General features: G+C 41.0%; 1 pseudogene; it reads right to left on the bottom strand.

Moving 5' to 3' along the window:
• Positions 1 to 20,923: 20,923 nt before the first annotated feature.
• On the bottom strand, positions 20,924 to 23,106 carry LOC118001222 (annotated as a pseudogene).
• Between the last annotated feature and the right edge of the window lie 711 nt (positions 23,107 to 23,817).

Genomic DNA, 23,817 nt, shown 5'->3' with positions numbered 1-23,817 from the left:
ATAGATGCAGAAAAAGCATTTGACAAAGTACAGCATCCTTTCTTGATCAAAACTCTTCAGAGTATAGGGATAGAGGGTACATACCTCAATATCATAAAAGCCATCTATGAAAAACCTAGAGCGAATATCATTCTCAATGGGGAAAAACTGAAAGCTTTCCCCCTAAGGTCAGGAACGTGGCAGGGATGTCCACTATCACCACTGCTATTCAACATAGTATTAGAAATCCTAGCCACAGCAATCAGACAACAAAAAGAAATCAAAGGCACCCAAATCAACAAAGAAGAAGTCAAACTCTCACTCTTTGCAGATGATATGATACTTTATGTGGAAAACCCCAAAGACTCCACCCCAAAACTGCTAGAACTCATACAGGAATTCAGTCAAGTGGCAGGATATAAAATCAATGCACAGAAGTCAGTGGCATTCCTATACACCAACAACAAGACAGAAGAAAGAGAAGTTAAGGAGTCGATCCCGTTTACAATTGCACCCAAAACCATAAGATAGCTAGGCATAAATCTAACCAAAGAGGCAAAGGATCTATACTCAGAAAACTATATAATACTCATGAAAGAAATTGAGGAAGACACAAAGAAATGGAAAAATGTTCCATGCTCATGGATTTGAAGAACAAATATTGTGAAGATGTCAATGCTACCTAGAGCAATCTACACATTCAATGCAATCCCCATCAAAATACCATCCACTTTTTTCAAAGAAATGGAACAAAAAATCCTAAAATTTGTTTGGAACCAGAAAAGACCCCGAATAGCCAGAGGAATGTTGAAAAAGAAAAGCAAAGCTGGCGGGATCACAATTCCGGACTTCCAGCTCTATTACAAAGCTGTCATCATCAGGACAGTATGGTACTGGCACAAACACAGACACATAGATCAATGGAACAGAATAGAGAGCCCAGAAATGGACCCTCAGCTCTATGGTCAACTCATCTTTGACAAAGCAGGAAAGAATGTCCAATGGCAAAAAGACAATCTCTTCAACAAGTGGTGTTGGGAAAATTGGACAGCCACATGCAGAGGAATGAAACTGGACCATTTCCTTACACCACACACAAAAATAGACTCCAAATGGTTGAAAGACCTCAATGTGAGACAGGAATCCATCAAAATCCTAAAGGAGAACACAGGCAGCAACCTCTTCGACCTCAGCCGAAGCAACTTCTTCCTAGAAACATTGCCAAAGGCAAGGGAAGCAAGGGCAAAAATGAACTATTGGGACTTCATCAAGATAAAAAGCTTTTGCAAAGCAAAGGAAACAGTCAACAAAACCAAAAGACAACCGACAGAATGGGAGAAGATATTTGCAAATGACATATCAGATAAAGGGCTAGTATCCAAAATCTATAAAGAACTCATCAAACTCAACACCCAAAGAACGAAGAATCCAATCAAGAAATGGGCAGAAGACATGAACAGACATTTTTCCAAAGAAGACATCCAAATGGCCAACAGACAGATGAAAAAGTGTTTATAGCAGCAATGTCCACAATAGCCAAACTGTGGAAAGAGCCAAGATGTCCATCGACAGATGAATGGATAAAGAAGATGTGGTATATATATACAGTGGAATATGCAGCCATCAAAAGGAATGAGATCTTGCCATTTGCAACGACGTGGATGGAACTGGAGGGTATTATGCTGAGTGAAATAAGTCAAACAGAGAAAGACATGTATCATATGACCTCAATGATATGAGGAATTCTTAATCTCAGGAAACAAACTGAGGGTTGCTGGAGTGGGGGGTGGGGTGGGAGGGATGGGGTGACTGGTGATAGACACTGGGGAGGGTATGTGCTCTGGTAAGTGCTGTGAATTGTGCAAGACTGTTGAATCTCAGATCTGTACCTCTGAAACAAATAATGCAATGTATGTTAAGGAAAAAAAAAAAAAGGTAGCAGGAGGGGAAGAATGAAGGGGGGGGAAATTGGAGGGGTAGACGAACCATGAGAGACGATGGTCTCTGAAAAACAAACTGAGGGTTCTAGAGGGGAGGGGGGTGGGAGGATGGGTTAGCCTGGTGATGGGTATTGAGGAGGGCCCGTTCTGCATGGAGCACTGGGTGTTATGTACAAACAATGAATCATGGAACACTACATCTAAAACTAATGATGTAAAGTAAGGGGATTAACATAACAATAAAAAATAAAAAAAAAGCAATAACATACCATTATTTGGAGATGGAAATGATAAATTAGCAACAAATCAGAAAATAGCAATGGAACCTGAATACTAAATTTTTTCAATGATTTGGTTTCCTTATTATTAGTATCCTTGAGATAACCGATGTAAAGAACAAACAAATGCCTCTAAAAAGAAATATCTATAATCCTACTGCATGGCAGTTAAGGCATTTGCCTGCCAAGAGAGATAAATGATGTTCTTGTGTGTATTTGAAACTTACAAATGGCTGCAGCAAGACACAGGATGATAACAATTGTGCTAAAGTAATAGCTCAGAAAACCATAATTGTTATTTAGTTGCTTTTTGTTGTTAAAGATGCAGAGTTTGGAGCAAATTGGTTACTATGCTGTGTTTGTGATCTTAGACACCTTTCAACGATATTTAGGCCATGTTAGCTCACTCACAAATTTTAGCTGGTGGTAAGTACAAAGTAAAAGTGACCTTCCTAAATTCTATTAGATATTTCTGCCAATGTTTGCAGAAGGTTAATTCAGTTTCGTTGTTTTAAATTATTCTACCGGGTCCCTGGGAGTCAATGCAGTAAAGAATTCTTCCTTTCCTGATGTGCCACATATTGCAGACTCTCAGGATTCTCTTCAGTACTCCTGCACAATGGACAGGAATACAGTCTCTCACTGCAGTGGGCTGCGGTAGCAGGAGACCTTTGAGCAATGTGAACATGTTGCAGTGCTACCTGGCCGACCCCGAGTACCAGGGACCTATAAGCCTATCCTGACTTGTAGCACAGCCTCTTCTTTGACATTCAACATTTTCACCTTATACAGCATCTGCAAGCAAGGTCCTTGCATCCTCAAACCAAAACAACCGAATGTGATGCAACACGTCTCAACAACTTGAATGTTTATTTTGCTTTAGGAAACAACTTGTAGGTAAGAAAATTTCATCCATGGTTTCCCATATTTATGAATTGGCATTTAGGAAATGCATTAGGCAATGCCTTTTTGAGTTTCCTTTAAAGCCTACACATGGTAATATGTTCAAGGCCTTGGAAACATCAATGGTTAAGCTTTTATGCAGAGTTGTACAGTTGGTTTTGTATAGTTAGAAAACGATACCGATTTTGAGATCCCACAAGCAAATACAACTTAAGTGTTGTCATCTATTCTTTAAATGCTTTTCAGAATTTTGCAAATTACTTTTTTAATGACAATTTCTTCAGTGTCTTCAATATTCCAAACTAAGAGTCCACCTCGGTAGTTAATAGAGACTCCACAAAGGCGATAATGTGTTAGTTATGTCACTATAATTGCAGTTGCCTTATGTGAGTAAATAAAACAAAATAAGCAAAAAACAGCCGTGCCTCCCCGCCTCCCACCATTGCCCGCCAGGGAATGCCTGCATTGCCTAGGGAGCAGCACAACGCGGTAAAGTACCCGGCCGGCCGGCCAAGGCCAAAAGATGCCGCAGACTGCAGCCGCAGCGGCTTCCGGGCCAGGTGGCAGTGGCTGTCCGCAGAAAGGCACACTGCAGCGCTCCCGCCACACCTTCTGCGTTGACACTGCACCAAAGACCGCTGTAAAATCTCCTGGCCATCAACAATATACTTTTTGCGGGTTATGAAGAACGAGGAGGGGGCCGGAGGGAATGTGTGCGTTTTGAGCGTGGCAGATCATTATTTCCTCACACTCCCTAAAATATTTCTCCTCAAAATATTTACAAGCCAGTCTCCAACTTCCTTTATCTGCCAGTTCCCTAAATCTGAAATTGCCTCTCTCTTCAAACGCACTGAATGAGTCAAGGTTTGACGGTAAACGCAGGGACGCAGGAGGATCTAAAGTGCCCATTTCTCGGCTGAGAAATAACACCTAGTTTGGGGGTGTAACAGTTCACGTCTGCAGACCGGAGCGTTCTACTGGGGAGCGCTCCCACTTTAGAGGGGCTTGGAGAGGGTGGGCCTCCCGTGCCTGGAAAACCCCAATCCCCAGGGAAGGCCCTTCCCGGTGTTCACGCTTCAGCGTGCGAGGAACCCCCCGCAAGCAATAGCTCACCCGGCTGCATCCTCCAAAGCCCCAACCTCGGGGCGGGGCGCGGGGAGGTGGGAGGTGGGGGTAGCACCGCCTGCAGGCTCCCGCCGGCGCCTCACGGTTTTCCCCCGGGCTCCTTGGCGCCCCCTGTCGCCGGGCTCCCCGGCAATTCGGCCCAGGGAGGCTGGATAGGTGGAAGCCCCGGGTGGCGGGGAGCAGAGAGGCGCGGGGTCTGTGCATCCGCGGACCGCGCGTACTGGCGGGCGGCCCCGCGGGAGGGCGCTGGGCACTCAGGCCCGGGCGCAGCCCGCGGCCGCCGCCGAAGCCGCCGCAGCCATGTCCGCGCGCCCGCGTTGCCGCAGCCCGGCCGTGATGTCATCAGGCGAGCCCCCGCCGCGGCGCCCCATTCCCGCCCCCCGCGGGCCGCCGCCGCTGCAGCCCGGCGCCGCGTCCCCGCCCCGACCCACGTGCGCCCGGCTTCTGGGATGCCGAGGCCGGTGGCGGCCGCAAGACGATGCGCGGGACCCGTGTGGCCACAGCGGCAGTGCTGCTCCTCCCAGCCCGCCGCGTCCCCGGCGGGGCTGCGCCCGGGGGCTGCGCACGGACGGGGGCGGGGGCGCCTGGGGAGGGAGGGGATAGGCTCCCCGCCGCCAAGTCCCTGCCTCGTCGCCGTCTGCTGAGTCATGGCAAGCGCTCCCCGCAGCCCTGGATCACTCGCATAGCGCGGCTGGCGCGGGGTGCGCAGCCATTGGGCTGGGCGCGGGGCCGCGAGCGCCGGGCATGACGCGCTAAGGCGCGCTCGCCCGTGCCCGCCGCTTCGTGGTGCGCCCGGCACGGGTGCCTGTGCCGCCGCCCTCCAGCCCCGCCGCCGAGCCGCCCCCGCCTCGCCCGCACCATGATCGCCGCGGCTTTCCTCGTCCTGCTGAGACCCTACAGCATCCAATGTGCCCTCTTCCTCTTGTTGCTTCTGCTGGGCACCATCGCCACCATCGTCTTCTTTTGCTGCTGGCACCGCAGGCTCCAGAAAGGGAGGCATCCGATGAAATCGGTCTTTTCGGGTCGTTCAAGGAGCCGAGGTAAGACACGCCGCGACGGGTTTCTTCGGACTAGAAGGAACATTTAAGCCAATTTGGAGAGTGAAGCGGAGCTCGCGTCTGCGACGCGGTCCCTACCCCCATCATTGCCCACTCCGCAAGCCTAGTACGTTTATGTGTTTAACGTCCCTTGCCCTTTTTACCCTCACCGCCTTCCTCCGGTCTCCCCGGATGGGATAACCACGGTGATGTCCAGAGCTGGGAGGGGAGGCACGGACGCAAATTCCAAGTGTCAGTTTGCTAAAGCCCTAAGGGTAATAGGAGCGGAATCCGGGGCTGCGGCATCCTCACTTCACCTATTATCCATCGCTGGAGCTTAGGGGTAAGAAAGTAAGGCATGGAGAGTTCGGGGCTCCCCAACTCTCCCAGAACTTTCCCTGAAACTTCTCTCGGAGAACTCACCTAGAGACCGATGGCCTAATAACCTCCCCGCCCTACAGTGTGTCCCCACCGAAATCAAGGCGTCTGGAAGGTGCCTTCCCGACCCTTGTCCCTCATGTAAGTCATTAGCAACTCGGCAGGTGAAGAACAGGGAGTTAAATGAAGTCTCGTTTTTCTCTTTTCTCCCCAGATGCTGTTATGAGATCCCACCACTTTCGTTCTGAGGTAATTTATTTAGCGCGCACGCTCAAGGTCAGAAGAAGTTCTCTTTCCTGAGTACCAATATTAATCATATGCGTGTTAAGAAACCAGTAGGGCATTGAATGGCGAGCATGCTGCCCCCAAGTCGAAAGTGACGTTTCTTTTTAAGCGATTCCCCAACATTAGTGCCTAGCAAACGAACGATGTTCACAAATTTCTTGTGTAGCGGGGCCGCTGTACCAGAGGGGGAAAGACAGCCCCTAAAAGCGCTAACAGACCTCAGGAAACTTAGCCACGGGGTGGGTCTCAGCTTCGTTTGCTGTCATTTGCCGGTGGAAGCTCTCTGGATGCTGTGGTAGTTCCCTTAGACTTGGATAGCCGACGACAGAGAGCTCTTAGGAAGTTAATGCAGAGCAATTTGATCCGTGTGCATTTCATTTTAGGCTCTCAGGTTTACCTTCATATTCACCCATAAAGCTGTCCATGTTTTACTGGGGCCATCCGAGGATTTTTGCAAAGTGGTGGTAGTGATCTGGCTTTATCTGATCGTGTGTGCTGGTCTTTGCTCTGGGAAGGCGGACATACCTCCCTGAGCAGGTGATGTGGGTGCAGTGATGAGGGCCGACTGCTATGGGACTGAGCCCCACTGAAGGTAGAACAATACGGAAAAGCACAAGCTTTCCCTGGCCCAGCGTTCCTTTATGAATTTCCAGGCCAACCCCCACTTAGTGTGAGATAATTTTCTCTCTTTTTAGGAGAGTTTCACACAGCCAGGCTGGGAGGTTACTGGTAACAATGCTTGGTGCAGTTTACTCATTTTGGCAAAGACTTCATAGTTAGACACCCTCCATTTCCTTGCCATTTACCTGAGAAGTTATTTCACATTTCGTTTCACTAGTTAGTCAGATGTTTTATTGCACCCTAGATGTTTTGTTGGACTCTGGTTGCTTGAAAGCTTTAACTGCATTATTTCTATTGCGTGTGGCCCTGGAGGGTGAGAACGCTGTTCCCAATTTAGGATACTTAAGAGAAAAAATTAACCAGTCGGATAATCAAGAGGTTCCATTCTTGTCTTTACACTAACTAGCTGTGTGGTTCTGGGAAATTTTCTTAACTTCTCAGCACCTCAGTTTCCCTATCTGAAAAATAGGACCAATAGTACCTTGCAGAGTTATATTGGGAGATTTACAAGTAATTACGTAAAATAAGCATAGTTCATAGTAAATATTCAGTACTGGGTAGCGATCATTACATCTTGTAAAATTGAATTTAAAAATGTGGAAAAATAAAAATCTTTGCACAATTTGAATTCTTAATTAAACTAATTAATTGAAATTTATGGGAGACAACATAAACTGTGTCTATTATGAAGCAACATTTTTGGATGTCTAATTAATAGAACAACAACTCCTTTAGATGTGACAGAAAATAAATAATGGTCAGGATGCAAACATCAAAATTTAGGATTTTGATTTTAAAAAGAGACTACCAGCTCCATAAACATAAGTGATAGAATTAAGATAATCCTTTTATGGATTATTATATAAGCCATTAGGCATTTCAGCTAAAACACACACCAAATTGAGCTAGGAGTATGTCTTGTTCAGTTATCTCTGAGTTAAGCATTCATCCTGAGTTTGCATTTGGTTAGGAAAGCTAGGAGCAGTTGTTTAATTCTTTAACTCATCACACAAGATCCCTAGTCCAGTTTGACATCTTGTCTATGCTTCACATTTGCCTCATCTGCTAGCCTGTGAGCTCCTTGAGGACATGAATCATGTCTCTCTTGTTTAGGGCTGTATCCCTATTGCCTGGTATATGGTGAGTTCTTAATAAATACTTATTGAATGAATGAAAAATTTCTCAGTGTGTGCCACTTCACGGAACTGGGTGATTAGAACTCAAGAGTTGGGCAGAAAAAAATGCACATTCTTAGGACATTGTTTGGAATTCAACATTTGCTGAATTTCTTTCTAGCTTTTAAAAATTGCCCTGGAGTTGGTATTAAAAATGTAAGTCACTAATTATAACAAAATGGATTTGGTTAGAATATTTTTTTCTCAGTGTACCTTACTGACTCAGTCGGTGGAGCATGCTGAGTCTTGGTCTCGGGGATGTGAGTTTGGGCCCCAGGTTGGGTGTAGAGCTACTTAAAAAAAAGGAAAAAAATATTTCTTTTCTCAGGAAATTAAATACAACATTGGCTTAATTTGTTGATGGGCTACCTGTGTTCCTTTTTGTACCAAATTTCTTTGATAAACTACTCAAACAAAGAATGTTATTTTATAAGTGAAAATCCTGAGTCTGTATTGTATGAAAATGTCACGTTTCCTCACTCTTTTCTTCACTGGTAGAATATTTCTATATCTTACCACAAATAAAACATTTTCCCTTGAGGAAAACATTGGGAATTATTTTTTCTTCTCCCTTTTTCTCAAAATGCCCTTTCTTAAAGGATTTTCTCCTTGAGAAATACCTCTGAATTTTTTGGATTCCAGCATTTAAAAAAAATTAGAATTTGAAGGTATAATGGATATTCTTGTTGCTTTTTAGTAGTAGCCTTGCAAAATATTTCTCAAAAAAAGTGTTTTGATTTTTGACAAGTCATAATCATATTGAACTAAGAAGTTAGTGCCTTCCTCATTCCAATCTCAGTAAGTAGATAATTCACTTTCAGCATTTCCATAGTGGTCAAATGAGGAAAATGAGTTTAGGATGTGCTGACTCATTTTGAAATGTGAAAAAGCTTTGGGAAAGCCCTTGAAGAAGTTCGTTAGTCCTGTGCTGCTTTCCCTGGCAGATGATATTGCTTCTGCTATCTACATGCCCAGGAAGGAGTCCCAACTGGACTGGAAATTTCAGGATGTACCTTCCCAGGTAGTCAGAGAATTCCTTGTCCGGGGGTCCGGCGGGGAGACCATGGCATCAGAACCCACTTTGCTTTCTGAAGAAAGTCACATCTCTCGTCTGAGGAGCTCCAGCTTTGTTTTCTTCGTTAAATATATAATGAACACATTTCTTCAACATGCAGCAGTTTCCTCCTCATGAAGCTACAACTAAATAATATTCATGTTTATAAGATGTTTTGGAACTGTAACCACCTACCAGCCCTTTTGATCTTGACATACTTGTAAATTCATCTTTACTGGCTTAATAGTCCTCAGAATTTTAATAATAGCGTATGAGAATGTGAAACTATTAGCCCAACCAGCAAGGGCTGAACGCTGTAACTCCAACTCATTGACTATAAAGACCCAATGAGATAGATAGAATTATGTGTTTTATGTATGAATATAAAGAACTTGTGTAGTTTTTTTTTTTTTTTTATCATAAACAGCCAATGAAGAGAAGTGACTTCACACTGAAGTAGGACACAGTGTAGAAAGCAGGTGTTCAATCTGGGTATCTAAGAAGGGTACTTTTCCTGAGGATTTATGTTTTATGCTGTGACTTTACACAATGGTTAACTGTTACCCTGGATTCCTGTGGTGAAAATCGGGCAGTGACGATTCTGATTTTAAGGAAATTTCAGAAAGTGATATGGGTAACTGAGGTACCATTAGATTTCAAGAAAGAGTCTTGGGAGTGCTTCAGTGAAGACAATTATAATGCCCTTTGAGAATGCCCAGAGTGAACAGTGGTAAATGATCCCTATTCATCAGCTCAGTGGAATAAGGGAAGCCTTGTTTCACATTAAGAAGGGGGAAGAGTGTGTTGTACATCTATCAGGATTCGAGTAAATATCTTCACTTCCCGTTTGAGGTAAAGGAACCAAAAGAGTTAAGTTAAGCAGTTCCCAAAGAGTCACATAGCAAGATAAGGACTGAGTAAGACAAGAACTCCCTGGCTACATTTGTCTGCCCTGTGGTGTTTAACTGTGTCACTCATAGCTCAGAGAATAATATGCCCAACATTCTCAATGAAAGAGACAAACTAAGTTGAGTGAATTGTTAGTGGACATTTCTAACAAAGCAGAAGAGATTAATCCTTTAGGCTTTTCCAGTGATTATCCAAGTTATCCTAGATGAAAGGATGTTCCACGTAAACTCTCTTGGCCTCATTATATTCCCAGAGTGAACCTTTATCAAACCATGCAAGAATAGTCAGCAAAATAACCATATTTCATAACTTTTCATTAAATGTGTATATTTCATTGAGAATTACCCAATTCAGTGGATTAGAGAAAATGATAGTTTATTATTTAGCTCTCTTTTGTAATTGGGTTATCTTTATAAATAAATTCTTTGCCTAGAGTTAAATCCTAGGTCTAAATTAATTTATCCTAATTAAATCAGTCATAAATTGAACTCTACACATGATATAGTATTCATTTATCTTCATGCAATTATTTTCAAAACAAACAAATTTACTTTTTTGTTCTGTACAACATGTGATGTTAGATAGTAGGGCTAACAGAAGGTCTGAAGTATAGCCCCTGCCCTTGACGATTACTTCTAGGTCATTTCCGATATCAGTGCTGAAATATTATAGTTGCTGGTTTCTTCCATTACGGTAACTGAACTGCTGTGCTGTTTCCAACTATGAATCACAAATGTGGCAAGAGCATCAAAGGCCAGGGTATTACAAGTACAGCCCATACATTTGTAAAAAAGACAAATTCACCCTGTTCACCGACCTTTATTATGCCAGCATCACCACTACCATATAATTTATCTTTACTTTAGCTACATGGCAACAAAACAGAGTGCTAAAAGGAAAAAAAATGAAGGAAGAAGAGAAACCCACTTTTTCCCCATGCAGTCCAAGTCAATTAAATGCAATCTCGATGAAAGTTGAAATAAGAGCTTTTCCAGAGAAGTTTGAATCTTTGTGTAATCTTAAGGCTCAAGAATGACTCTTTTTTGAGATTTGGTTTATAAAAAAGAAGTAGGCTAATTGCAAGTCTTCGTTTAATGAAAGGAATGTAAGAATAGAGTTTGAATCCTGATTTTAGGTTCCAGCTGTGCCACTAACTGTGTGATCTTGGTCAAGTTCTTAGTGTCTCAAGTTCTTAGAGTTGGTGTTCACTGGTAACATGAAGATGGTCGTTGAAGCCCCTTCCGGAAGTAATGTGCAAAGCATCATGCTAAAAAAGCATCATGTAAAACATGATTCCCGCCTTCTAGGAGATTAAGGCAGGTAAAGATGAAGATCTAATTAACAAAAATACCAAGTAACAAATTATGTATAGAAAAGGAATGGTTGGGGGATGCCTGGGTGGCTCAGTCATTTAAGCGTCTGCCGTTGGCTCAGGTCATGATCCCAGGGTCCTGGGATCGAGTCCCAAGTCACTCTCCTTGCTCCCCAGGGTAGTCTGCTTCTCCCTCTCCCTCTGCCCCTCCCCCTCGCTCATGCTCTCTCGCTTGCTTTCTCTCTCAAATAAATAAATAAAATTAAAAAAAAAAAGAAAAGGAATGGTTGGAATTGTTCTGATGAAATGACTGCTTCTAGCTGGGGTGATCAGAAAAGCCTCCCAAGAGGCAGGGATATTTATGCTGAAGCATGCAGGTTGAGTAGTATCTGGCTAGACAGAAAGGAAATGAGAGCAACCCCCAGCAGAACACATGAGGATAGGCAAAGATTTAGGAAGGCACATGGCTGTTTTCAGAGCTCAGAATATGCCGATATGATTAGGAAAAAAGAGGTTCCTAGCTCTACATTCCTTTAAATCTGTAAAGAAATATAAGTGAATGCCAGCTACAATAAAAATATTTTTCGTATACTACTTGACAGTTGGCAAAGGCCCTTGACATAACATTATTTTATTTGAACACTGTAGGAGGTCACCTGCTATGAGCCCTCTCAGGAGAAGCAAAAAAATCGCTTTTTGATTTCTTTTCCGGCAACTATAGCAAAACAACCTGATCACTCTTTTTTCACACGTAGTGAGACTGGAAAGTCATGTCCACTGCTGCAGAGGGCCTGGGAGAATGACTGGATGTGTGCCTTTCTGGTAGCCCTGAAGCTGTGCTTTTGCAGGATACCATGTTTTTCAGATCCAGTGCTCAAGTATCATTGGGTTGTATTTTGACTTCGGATACCATATATATGTCCAGGGATTTGTGACATCTTGCTCATGTGTTCAGTGTGGTCATTACAAATCCTAATGCAAAGTATAATAAACTTGTAGGTAATTAGTTATGTACAAGGTGGTTTTTATCAGCTTTGAAATATATTACAGTTTTTTAAAGTATTCAAGATGTGTCTCTGCTTTTAAACTTCTTCCTTGCAAATCTGTCTCCCATAAGAATTGCTTTTTTAAAAAATTTTATTTTATTATGTTATGTTAGTCAACATCCATCATTAGTTTTTGATATAGTGTTCTGTGGTTCATTGTTTGCATATAACACCCAGTGCTCCATTCCTGTAAGAATTGTTTTAAGTGTCTATGATCTCCTCAAATCCTCAAGCCTACTCCTTCACCCTTGGCCAGTGACTTTTGTCTCCTAACTCACGGAGAACATCGATGCCATCAAGCAGTAGCACTTTATTTATTTATTTATTTATTTATTTATTTATTTATTTATTTATTTGAGAGAGAGAGAGCATGAGCATGAGTGAGGGGGCAGAGGGAGAGGGACAAGCAGACTCCCCACTGAGCAGGGAGTCTGACATGGCGCTTGATCCCAGGACCCTGAGATCATGACCTGAGCCGAAGGCAGACACTTAACCAACTGAGCCACCCAGGCACCCCAAGCAATAGCAATTTAAACTTTTTGGCCCCTAAAAACTAAGTGTATCTTAAACTTTCCTCCCAGTCCAATAGAAAAACCCATCTGTCGTCCTACATTCTCATATTTCATGCTTATGTCGTGAATTCCTTTTCTTCCCAACTCTTGGAGATGTTGTTCCATGAATCATCCCTTCCTCATTTATTTTCTATTGCTCCCTCCTTGCAGGCTCTTTTCCCTAACACATAAGCATCATATCTGCTGTTTTTTTTAAAAAAATTTTTAATTTAAATTCAATTTAATTAACACATACTGTATTATTAGTTTCAGAGGTAGAATTCAATGATTCACCAGTTGCATACCACATCCAGTGCTCATTACATCAGATGCCCTCCTTAATGCCCATCAGTTACCCCATTCTCCCACCCATCTCTCCTCCAGCAACAGTTTATTCCCTGTAGTTAAGAATCTTTTATGGTTTGCCTCCCTGTTTTCCTTTTATTTTATTTTTCCTTCCCTTCCTCTATGTTCATCTCTTTTGTTTCTTCAATTCCACAAATGAGTGAAATCATATGGTATTTGTCTTTCTCTGACTGACTTATTTCCTTAGCATAATACCCTCTAGTTCCATCCATGTCATTGCAAATGGCAAGAGTTCATTCTTTTTGATGGCTGTGTAATATTCCATGATACATATATACATACATATACATATATTTATATGTATACACACACACACATACACACACACTGCACATCTTTATCCATTCATCCATTGATGGACATCTGGACTCTTTCCACAGTTTGGCTATTGTGGACACTGCTGCTATAAACATTGGGGTGCACGTGCCCCTTCAAATCACTATGTTTGTATCCTCTGGATAAATACCTAGTAGTGCAATTGCTGGGTCATAGGGTAGTTCTATGTTCAACTTTTTGAGGAACCTCCATACTGTTTTCCGGAGTGACTGCTCTGTGCTGCCTTTGAAAACAATACAAACCTCCCTATACCACCAGTTCTTCTCTTGGTGAGAAAAGTTTCCTGAAAAAGATTCTTTGTTACCTTCTATTCCTCACCTCTCATTTATTCCGTAACTTTGTGTGATCTGGCTTCTGCCACAACTACTTAAAATCACTCTTAGCACCAGTGAGTTCCAGATTGTTCAATCAAATGTGTCAGTCTTTAACTTAATCAACATATTTTGCATTTGACACTGTTAGCCACTGATCCTTCTTTGAAACTTTTTCTCGCAGGTTTTTGGGCAATATTCTTAATTTTGCTCCATTTTCTTGCCATGATTCCCTCTGTTCCTGCACTGGATCCTCCTCCTACTTATATGTTGATATTCCCATGGTTCTGCCTGAGCCCAATTTTTTTAACAGCTTTATTGAGCTATAATTCACATGTTATACAGTTCACCTATTTAAAATGTACAATTCAGTGAGTTTCAGTGTATCTGCAATGTTGTGCAACCATCACACAGTTTATTTATTTTTTTTAAAGTTTTTTTTTTTTTTTTTTATTTGAGAGAGAATGAGAGACAGAGAGCATGAGAGGGAGGAGGGTCAGAGGGAGAAGCAGACTCCCTGCCGAGCAGGGAGCCCGATGCGGGACTCGATCCCGGGACTCCAGGATCATGACCTGAGCCGAAGGCAGTCGCTTAACCAACTGAGCCACCCAGGCGCCCCAACCATCACACAGTTTAATTTTAGAACATTTTTATTACCGTCAAAAGAAACTCCATACCTGTAAGCAGACATTCCCCATTCCCCCCTCCCACTTCCTTCCTCCATCCCTAGCCCTCAGCAAACACTAACCTACTTTTTGTCTTAATAGATGTGCGGGGCCTCATTTTTGCCCATCCTATTTCAACTCTCCTTGCAGGATCTAACCATCCTTACTGTTTTAGTTTACCCACATATAATGGTTACTCAGAAATCTGTATCTCAAATTCAGACTTTCACTCTTGACCTCCAGCTACAGACAGTCAACTGCTTTCCCCTCATTTTCACATGGAGGTACCATAGGTATCTCAGACTGAATACTGACCTCGTCAGTCCCGAACCCTATCTGCCACTGTTTTGGAGAGTGGCACTACCTCACCCCTACCCTTGCAGCTGCTCAAACTAGAAATCTGGAAGATATGACAGACCCCTTCCTATCTATCCCGTCCTCTTTTAAATCTCTGGAGTCTGCCTCCCTTACTACATACCATTATGGTTGCCTTGGTTCAGACCGTATAATAGGTCTCCAAACCAGTCTCCCTGCCTCCTCATCCCCAATCTGTATACACTAATTTAATAAAAATCATTCCAAAGTACAAATTCTTTTTTTTTTTTTTTTAAGTAGGCTCCCTGCCAAGCATGGAGCCCAACATGGGGCTTGAACTCATGACCCTGAAATAGAGACCTGAGCTGAGAGTTGGCCGTCCAACCAACTGAGCCACCCAGGTGCCCCATATAATACAAATTCTTAACACTTTTATTAGTCAGGAAGACATTCAGATTCAAGTAATCCCAACATAAAAATGGATTATTAATAAACAGGGATTTATATTCTCTCACAGTAGGAAGTCTAGAGATGCTTCAGGCTTTGCTTGAGCTTCATGGTAGTAGGATGGCTGGCAAGGCTCCAGACATCATGCCCCAATTCAAAGAAGGAAGGAGAGGAAGGGATAGAGCTAGCCAAGGAAGGATATTCATCAGGAAATCAAAATTTTTGCCAGAAGCCTTTCCAGTTAGGTTTCTTCTTACACTTCACTGGTCAGAACTGTGTCACAGGCCATCTGCAAGGGAAGCTTGGGATGTGAGCTTTTATTTTCCCTAGCTTCTATAGTAGAGGTAGTCAAGGGAGAAAGGGTTGGGTAAGCCATATTCCTCCCCTACTTATTATCCTTCAGTGGCCTCCCATTTCCTCCAAGGTAATTAAGTTCAACTTTCTTTTTTTATTTTTTTTTTAAAGTAATCTCTGCACCCATTGTGGGGTTTGAACTTACAACCCTGAGATCAAGAGTGCACACTCCACTGACTGAGCCAGTCAGGTGCCCCAAGTTCAACTTTCTTAATATGACATCAGAATGATCCCTGTCCTGATGTCCTTGTTATAGTTCTAGTCTGACCATTTGCCCACATTTTTAATTCTCCAAACAGATTGTGACCTTTTAGGATTATTATTTTGTTCATGTTATTTCCAACTGAGAAAGCCTCTTTTTCTCTTCCATTCCTCTCATTGCCCACCCACTGCCAGCAAAACCAAAAATACTCAGGCACAAGAGGCTAACTCCTGACTTCCCTCTGAAACGTAGTTCATAGATCATTTCTTCCAGGAAACTTTCTTAGTTCTCTCTTCATAATAATAATAATTGAGTTTTTTGTTCATCTCTTCTGCAAGATTGTGAGTATCTTGAAGGTAGTCGAAATCCCTAGTTCTTAGCCCAGTGTCTGGCACTGAATAAAGCTCAGTAAATGTTTGTTAAATGAATGAATATTTGATGTTTTCTTTTAAAAAATTATTAAAATTATTTTTTAAAAGATTATTTGAGAGAGAGGGAGAGAGTGAGAGAGATCACAGAGGGAGAGGAAGAGGGAGAAGCAGACTTGCTGCTAAACAGAGAGCCCAATGCGGGGCTTGATCCCAGGATCCTGAGATCATGACCTGAGCCGAAGGCGAAGTTTAACCAACTGAGCCACCCAGGCACCCTGTCTTCTTTTCTTTTCTTTTTAAGATTTATTTGTTATTTTAGAAAGAGAGATAGAATGGAGGGGAGGGGCAGAGGGAGAGGGAGAGAGAATCCTAAGCAGACTCCATGTTAAGCTTAGAGCCTGATGCAGGGCTTAATCCTATGACCCTGAGATCAAGACCTGAGCCCAAACCGAGTCAGACGCTTAACTGACTACACCATCCAGACACCCTGCTGTTTTCTTTATAAAGTCAGTTTAATTCTCAATTTTCATGGATTCTGTAACTTTCCAAATATTCCTGTATCTGTCTTTTACTTAAAGGGAAATAGATGGTTTTCATTTTTTATTTCAGACATATAGTTATGCCTTAGTTAACTTTGTGTATTTACTTTGAAAATACACAGATTCAGGCACTTTTAAAAAAGAGTTGAAAATATTCCCTGACATTTTTATTCATATTGAGGGGATTTGCATAATTTGATGTGAGAGTTTCAAACAAAAATTTTAATATTTAACATTTTTACTCCAATTTATAATATGAAAAAATCAATGTAAGTATGTTCTGTATTGTCTTGTAACCAATTTACCTTATCACTGATATTTTCAGTCAGTTCCATTGCCTGAATTTTATGTTTTGTTTACAATCACATTGGTACCAAGTGGTATTGTTTTAACCATCATGATCTTAAGAGAAAAGATTAGGGCAGTGTTAATGTGTAATTTATGCATTCATGCCCAGTGAGAGCCAAATGTTGTTGTTTGGTAATCTCTATACAACTATTTTTGAGAAATGTGGTGGTAAATTTGAATAAGGAGCATCAGAAATACCAGATATTAAGGTAAATATGTAATTCTATTTCATTCCTTTTAATTTCTTTAAAATACATGTAAATGTTTAGAGCATAAATTTATAACATTGTCTTGTGGGATGTATGATGTATACATAGAGATCTGACAATTATAGTAGACAAGTACAGGGGAGTAAATGGACTCCCTGTATGATTGCAAAGTTTTTACATTTTATATGAAGTGGTATATTAACTCTAAGTAGAATGAAAAGTTAAGGATGCACATTTTAATTCTCAGAGCAACCAATAAAAAATAATGCAAAGTCAATAGATAAACCCAAATTGAATTCTAAAAGATATCCAAATGATCCAAAGAAGGAAGGAATAAAGGAACAAAGGGACAAAAAACAGAGGGGACAGGCTGAAAATAAAATCTGAAATGGTAGACCTAAATCCATATTATAATTGCATTAAGTATTAATGTATTAAACACTCTGATTAAGAGATTATGAGAATGTCTACATAGTGAGACCTGACAATATGCTATTTATAAGAGATGTACTTAAAAACCTAGTTAGATTGAGAGTGAATGGATGGAAAAAATAAATGATGCATATGATAATCAAAAGAGGATAAGACTGGCCATATTAATATCAGATAAAATAGATATCGAGACAAATAGAGATAAAGAGGGATGTTCCATAATGACAAAAGGGCTAATTGTTTTGGGAGACATAATCATAAATGTGTGTGTATCTAATAACAGAGCCTCAAAATGCATGGAATAAAAATTATTGAAATTAAAGGGAGAAATAGGGTTTCTCCTATTTCTATTTGGTTTAAAAAAATAAAATCTTAAATCAGAATAGTGGGATGCAGCCAAAGCAGTGCTTAGAGGAAAACATATAAAGCAATTAAAGTTTATATTAGAAAAGAAGATCGATCTAAAATCTAACAAATTTTCAACTTTAAGAAGCTAGAGGATAAAAAGGTAAAGTAAACACAAAGTAAGTAGAAGGAAGGAAATAATAAAGAGCAGACATTGATGAAATAGAGAAAAAAAAGACATACAGTAGAGGGGCGCCTGGGTGGCTCAGTCGTTAAGCGTCTGCCTTTGGCTCAGGTCATGGTCCCAGGGTCTTGGGATCCAGCCCTGCATTGGTCTCCCTGCTTGGCGGGAAGCCTGCTTCTCGCTCTCCCACTCCTCCTGCTTGTGTTCCCTCTCTCACTATTTCTCTGTCAAATAAATAAATAAATAAATCTTAAAAAAAACCCCCATAAAATAGAGAAAATTAACAAAGCCAAATTTGGTTCTTTGAAACTATCAGCAAAGTGTTTAAATGTCTAGCTAGATTGATCAAGAAAGAAACAAGAAATCACTGATATGATACATGGAAGAGAGTTTGTAACTATAGAACCTACAACCATTAAAAGAATCAGAGAATATTCTATACAGTTTGATGCCAAAAAACTTGACAACTAAGATGAAATGGACAAATATCTATTTATAGCCCTTCAATTATCCATCCTGTACATATTTCATCATGTCTTAGAACTTCTCTAACCCCCAGATCTTGAATTCTGAAATACCTCTCTCTATACAACCTCTTGTCTTTGCACCTCATCATGCACTTAAAAAAATTTTTTTTTATTTTAAGTAAACTCTACTCCACATATGGGGCTTGAACTCACAACTCCAAGACCAAGAGCCATATGCTCTCCCAACTGAGCCAGCCAAGTGCCCCTCATCAAGCAGTCCTAATGAGTTTCTGTCTTACCTTCATCTTGACCTCTGTTCCTAAATCTTCCCTAGCTTTCAGCCTATCAGCACTTTCTGACAACTTCACTTTCATTTCTGCTCAGTATAGACCCTTAATCAACTGTATGGAGAAGCTTTTACTGTTATTCTCTCTTTGCTCATTCAGTTACTTGCTCTGCCACCAGTGACTTTGACAACTCCCAGACCTGAGTCAATCTCATGGACTGCTTTTCTACTTCTTTTTTTTTTTAATTTTTTTTTAAATTTTTTTAAATTTTTTTAAAGATTTTATTTATTTATATGACAGAGAGAGACAGCGAGAACAGGAACACAAGCAGGGGGGGCAGGAGAGGGAGAAGCAGGCTCCCCGCGGAGCAGGGAGCCCGATGTGGGACTCGATCCCAGGACCCTGGGATCATGACCTGAGCCGAAGGCAGATGCTTAACGACTGAGCCACCCAGGCGCCCTGCTTTTCTACTTCTGTGCCTAGGAGGCTTGTCCTTATTGGACATCTTCATAAAACCCAGTAATTTGGTCCATTGTGTAATCCAGCAGTCATGTCTGCTCTTCTTTTAGGATATCAGTTAGCTTCCGCTTTGTAACAGACTACTTGAAACATTAACTATTTAGCTCACCATTCCGGGGGTTGGTGACTTTGGCTGTGCCCAGCTGGAAGGCTGTTCTGGCGTGAGTCAGGCTTGGTTCATCATAGCTGGAACTCATGTGGCTTCGGTCAGCCTCAGGCAAACTCAGTTTTCCTCTACAGATCTCTCTTCCAGCAAGGCAACCCAGATTGGTTCATTTGCGGCTAGATTTGGGTTCCAAAAGCAGCAAGAGTGGAGTAAATGAGGCCTCTGGAGGTCTCGGCCCTGAACTGATAAGTATAATGCCGCTGCTTACGTGTTGTTTTGGCCACAGCAAGTCATAGGAGTGGGGGAAATAGAGTCTTGGAAGGAGCTGAAAGTATTGTGGCCACATTTGCAATCTACCATAAAGAATCTTTTGATTTATCTCTGGTATGCTGATGTACTACTCTCCTCAAAGCACTCATTTTAAGCTTTTCCTGTTGTTTTCCATGGACAGGTTTCCCCAACATCTCAGATTTCATATATATGGAAATTACTTCCACCTGAAATTTCTAGCCCTGATTTAAATTATTCAATGTTTTTTTTTTTTTTTGAGGTATAATTTCCAGTTTTAGAATATTTTCTACCACCCCAGAACAATTTCTCATGCCTGTTTGCATTTAATTCCTGTTCCCACCCCTTACCTTACAAAACCACCGATCTACTTTCGTTATCTCTAGATTTGCCTTTTCTGGACATTGAATATCAGTGGAATCATGTAATATGTAGTCTTTCTGCATCTGGCTTCTTTCGTGTAGCTTGATGTTTTTGCAGTTTATCCATGTTGTAGCGTATATCAGTAGTTTGTTCATTTTTATTGTTGAATAGCATTCCGTTCTATGAATATGGCACACTTTGCTTATCCATTCACCAGTTAATGGACATTGGATTTTTCTCCCCAGTTCTTAGCTGCTATGAATATTTGCATAAAGTCTTTGTACGGACATATGTTTTCATTTATCTTGGTTAGATACCTAGGAGTAGAATTACTTGCTTATGTGATAAGTTTATGTTTAATTTTTAAAGAAATTGTCAAACTGTTTTCCAAAGTGGCCGTACAATTTAATATTCTCACCAGCAATTTGTGAGGGTTCTAGTTTCTTCACGTCTTTGGCAGTACTTGTTATTGTCTGTCTTTTTAATTATAGCCATTCTCGTGGGTCTGAAGTGGTATTCTGTAATTTTAATTTGCATTTCTCTAATGCCTCATGATTTTGAACATCTTTTCATGTTCAAATGGTTCAAATTTTTGGCCATTTTAATTTTTATTGTTTTATGAGAATACTGAGTTTATTTCACATGTATATTTTTTTCTCTCACCATTTCCATTTGTCTGACCACCACTACTACTATATCCTATTGTAACATTGAATACATACTTAAAACCAAGCAAAGGGTGGGGTTCCATCTCTAAAAATCAAACAGGCATTTTGAACAACACAATCTTGGCAATGGAACCTGGACTACATTTATTAGACACAGTAGGGAAAGTTTTTACTTTGCCTTGTAAAAAGGACAGCCAGGTAGAAACTTTTACAGCAATGAAATAAGATGGGAGAATTTTAACAAACTGTTTAGATTTTTACAAAGACCTCTCCACTGCCAGAGATCTTTAATAAGCCACCTGGTCAGTCATCCAGAACAATTCTTCACATAACTGATGACCTTGGCTTCCACTTAGGGAAGATAACCACCTTTTTCTCTGTTTGCATTTTGCTTTACTGTATTCTGTGGAGCTAGGTCCTTTCTGTGATTTAAGGTTTTTTTTCTTGTTTTTTGAAGAATTCTTGACCTTTTGATCATAGTGTTAATGGTCTTGAGTCTTTACCATTCTGGTTTGATTTTTGTGCACTTTTGGCTGGAATATCTCATATAGATATCTTTATTGAGTTTTTCCCTTTAGCTCTCTCATCATCAAAATCGTCATCATCATCATCATCATATCATCATCTTCATCAACAATAAGTTTTACTTTTTTCTGTGGAACTTCACTACCACTTCCAGGGGCAGATCGCTTTCCAGATATACTTAGGAATTTCACATCCTCCTCCTCTTCATCTTCTGATTCTGCATCTTCCTACACAGCTACTAAATGCTGTCCACTAATATGCACAGCCCTGAATCACACTTCAACTGTAAGACCACAGGTGGTGTTATTTGAAAGCCCCTAAGGGAAATCATTGACTGTACAGATATTTTCAAAGTTGCCAGTGTCACTTTAATTGGGCTGCCTTCATAATTCATTGCCTCTGCTTCAACAGTGTACAATCCATCTTTTTTTTAGACTGAAGCTCAGATATATTTATTATCACATGCATATAAAAGAAGCAAACATACCAATAAAAAGGTAAAAGGCTATGGGATTTAATAAAATTAATGAACACTGGGTTATGCCTCACATATAAGAATCAAACATTTATATAGCATTCTCAAATAAATTATATAAGAGAACAGATTAATGACTTCATTTATTTTTTAAATTGAGAGATAATTGACATACAGCATATTAGTTTCAGGTGTGCAACATAATGATTCAATAATTATATATATTGAGAAATGATCACCGTAATAAGTCTAATTAACATCTATCACCACACATAGGTACAAATTTTTTTTCTTATGATTGAGATTTATTCTCAGAGTTGAGGCGCCTGGGTGGCTCAGTCAGTTAAGGGTCTGCCTTTGGCTCAGGTCATGATCCTGTGACCCTGGGATTGAGCCCTACATCAGGCTCCCTGTGGGGAGCCTGCTTCTCCCTCTCCCTCTGCCTGCCGCTTCCCCTGCTTGTGCTCTCTCTCTCTCTGTCAAATAAATAAATAAAATCTTTAAAAGATTTATTCTCAGAGCAACTTTCAAATATGCAGTAGAGTATTATTAACTCTAATCACCCTGTTGTACATTACATCCCCTAGACTTATTTATAACTGTAGGTTTTTTCCTTTTGACCTCTTCATCCCTTTTACTTATCCTCCACTCCTCCTCCTCTGGCAACCACAATCTGTTCTCTGTACCTGTGAGTTCAGTTTTTTGTTTTGGTTTGTTATAGATTCCACATATAAGTGAGATCATAGGTACAAGAAAACTGTCTATTCAGATCTGCCTGTTTTTCTTTTTTCTTTTTTTAAAGATTTATTTATTTATTTGAGAGAGCGAGAATGAGAGAGAGTACATGAGAGGGGGGAGGGTCAGAGGGAGAAGCAGGCTCCTCGCTGAGCAGGGAGCCCGATGCAGGACTCGATCCAGGGACTCCAGGATCATGACCTGAGCTGAAGGCAGTCGCTTAACCAACTGAGCCACCCAGGCGCCCCTGTTTTTCTTTTTAAAATATTTTATTTTTAAGTAATCTCTACACCCAACATGGGGCTCGAACTCCCAACCCTGAGACCAAGAATTACATGCTCCACCAGTTGAGCAACCAGGCACCCCAGATCTGCCCATTTTTTAATTGGGTTTTTTATTCTCTTGAGTTGTTTGAGTTCTTCATATATTTTGGATTATAAGTCCTTATCAGGTATATGATTGTACAATTCATCTTTTGCACTAGTCCCTAAACTGACCATTCTTAAAGATAACTGGTGTTCATTTTCATCATTATCCAACTTAAAGTGACAATCTTTGTTGGCTTTTAGTTCACACCTGAAAAGATAGTTCTGGGGCTTCATGGGGCTCATGTCCATGTCCACTGAATCTTCCATGGGGTGGTGGCACACAAAGGCGGGAGAGAAGGTGGACAGAAATAAATGACTACTGTTCTAGAGAATAGCCACGCAGGATGGACTCATAGCAGGGCTGGTCTTTGCCCATTTTTAAACTGGGTTTTGTGTCTTCTTGCTGTAAGAGTTCTTTATATATTCTGGATACAAGGCCTTTAACAGACATAGGATTTGTGTATGTTTACTTATGGTCTGTGGTTTGTCTCTTCATTTACTTAATAGTATCTTTTTTTTTTTTTTTAAAGATTTTACTTATTTATTTGACAGAAGAGGGAGAGAGAGAGAGAGGGTGCGCACAAACGGGGGAGCTGCAGGCAGAGGGAGAAGCAGGCTCTCTGCTGAGCAAGGAGCCCGATGCGGGGCTCCATCCCAGGACCCTGGGATCATGTCCTGAGCCGAAGGCAGATGCTTAACCAACTAAGCCACGCAGGAGTCCCACTTAATAGTATCTTTTTAAGTGTAAGATTTTAAATTTTTCATTAAGTCTAAGGTATCAATTGTTTCCCTTTATGGTATCATGCCTAAGAACTCTGCCTCACCCAGTGTCATGAAAATTTTCTGTTTTTTTTTTTTTCCTAGAAATTTTATAGTTCTGGTTCTTACATGTAATCTATGATCCATTTTGAGTTTTTCTTTATTTTATGAGTATATGCATTATTGGTATTTTTTAAAATATTAATAGAGTGCATCAATGGAGCCATATGAGGCTGGTGT

The sequence above is a fragment of the Mirounga leonina genome, unplaced genomic scaffold (assembly GCF_011800145.1).
Source record: "Mirounga leonina isolate KUSES-001 unplaced genomic scaffold, KU_Mleo_1.0 Mir_53, whole genome shotgun sequence".
Taxonomy (NCBI): Eukaryota; Metazoa; Chordata; class Mammalia; order Carnivora; family Phocidae; genus Mirounga; species Mirounga leonina.
This window is presented reverse-complemented; position numbering and strand designations above follow the sequence as displayed.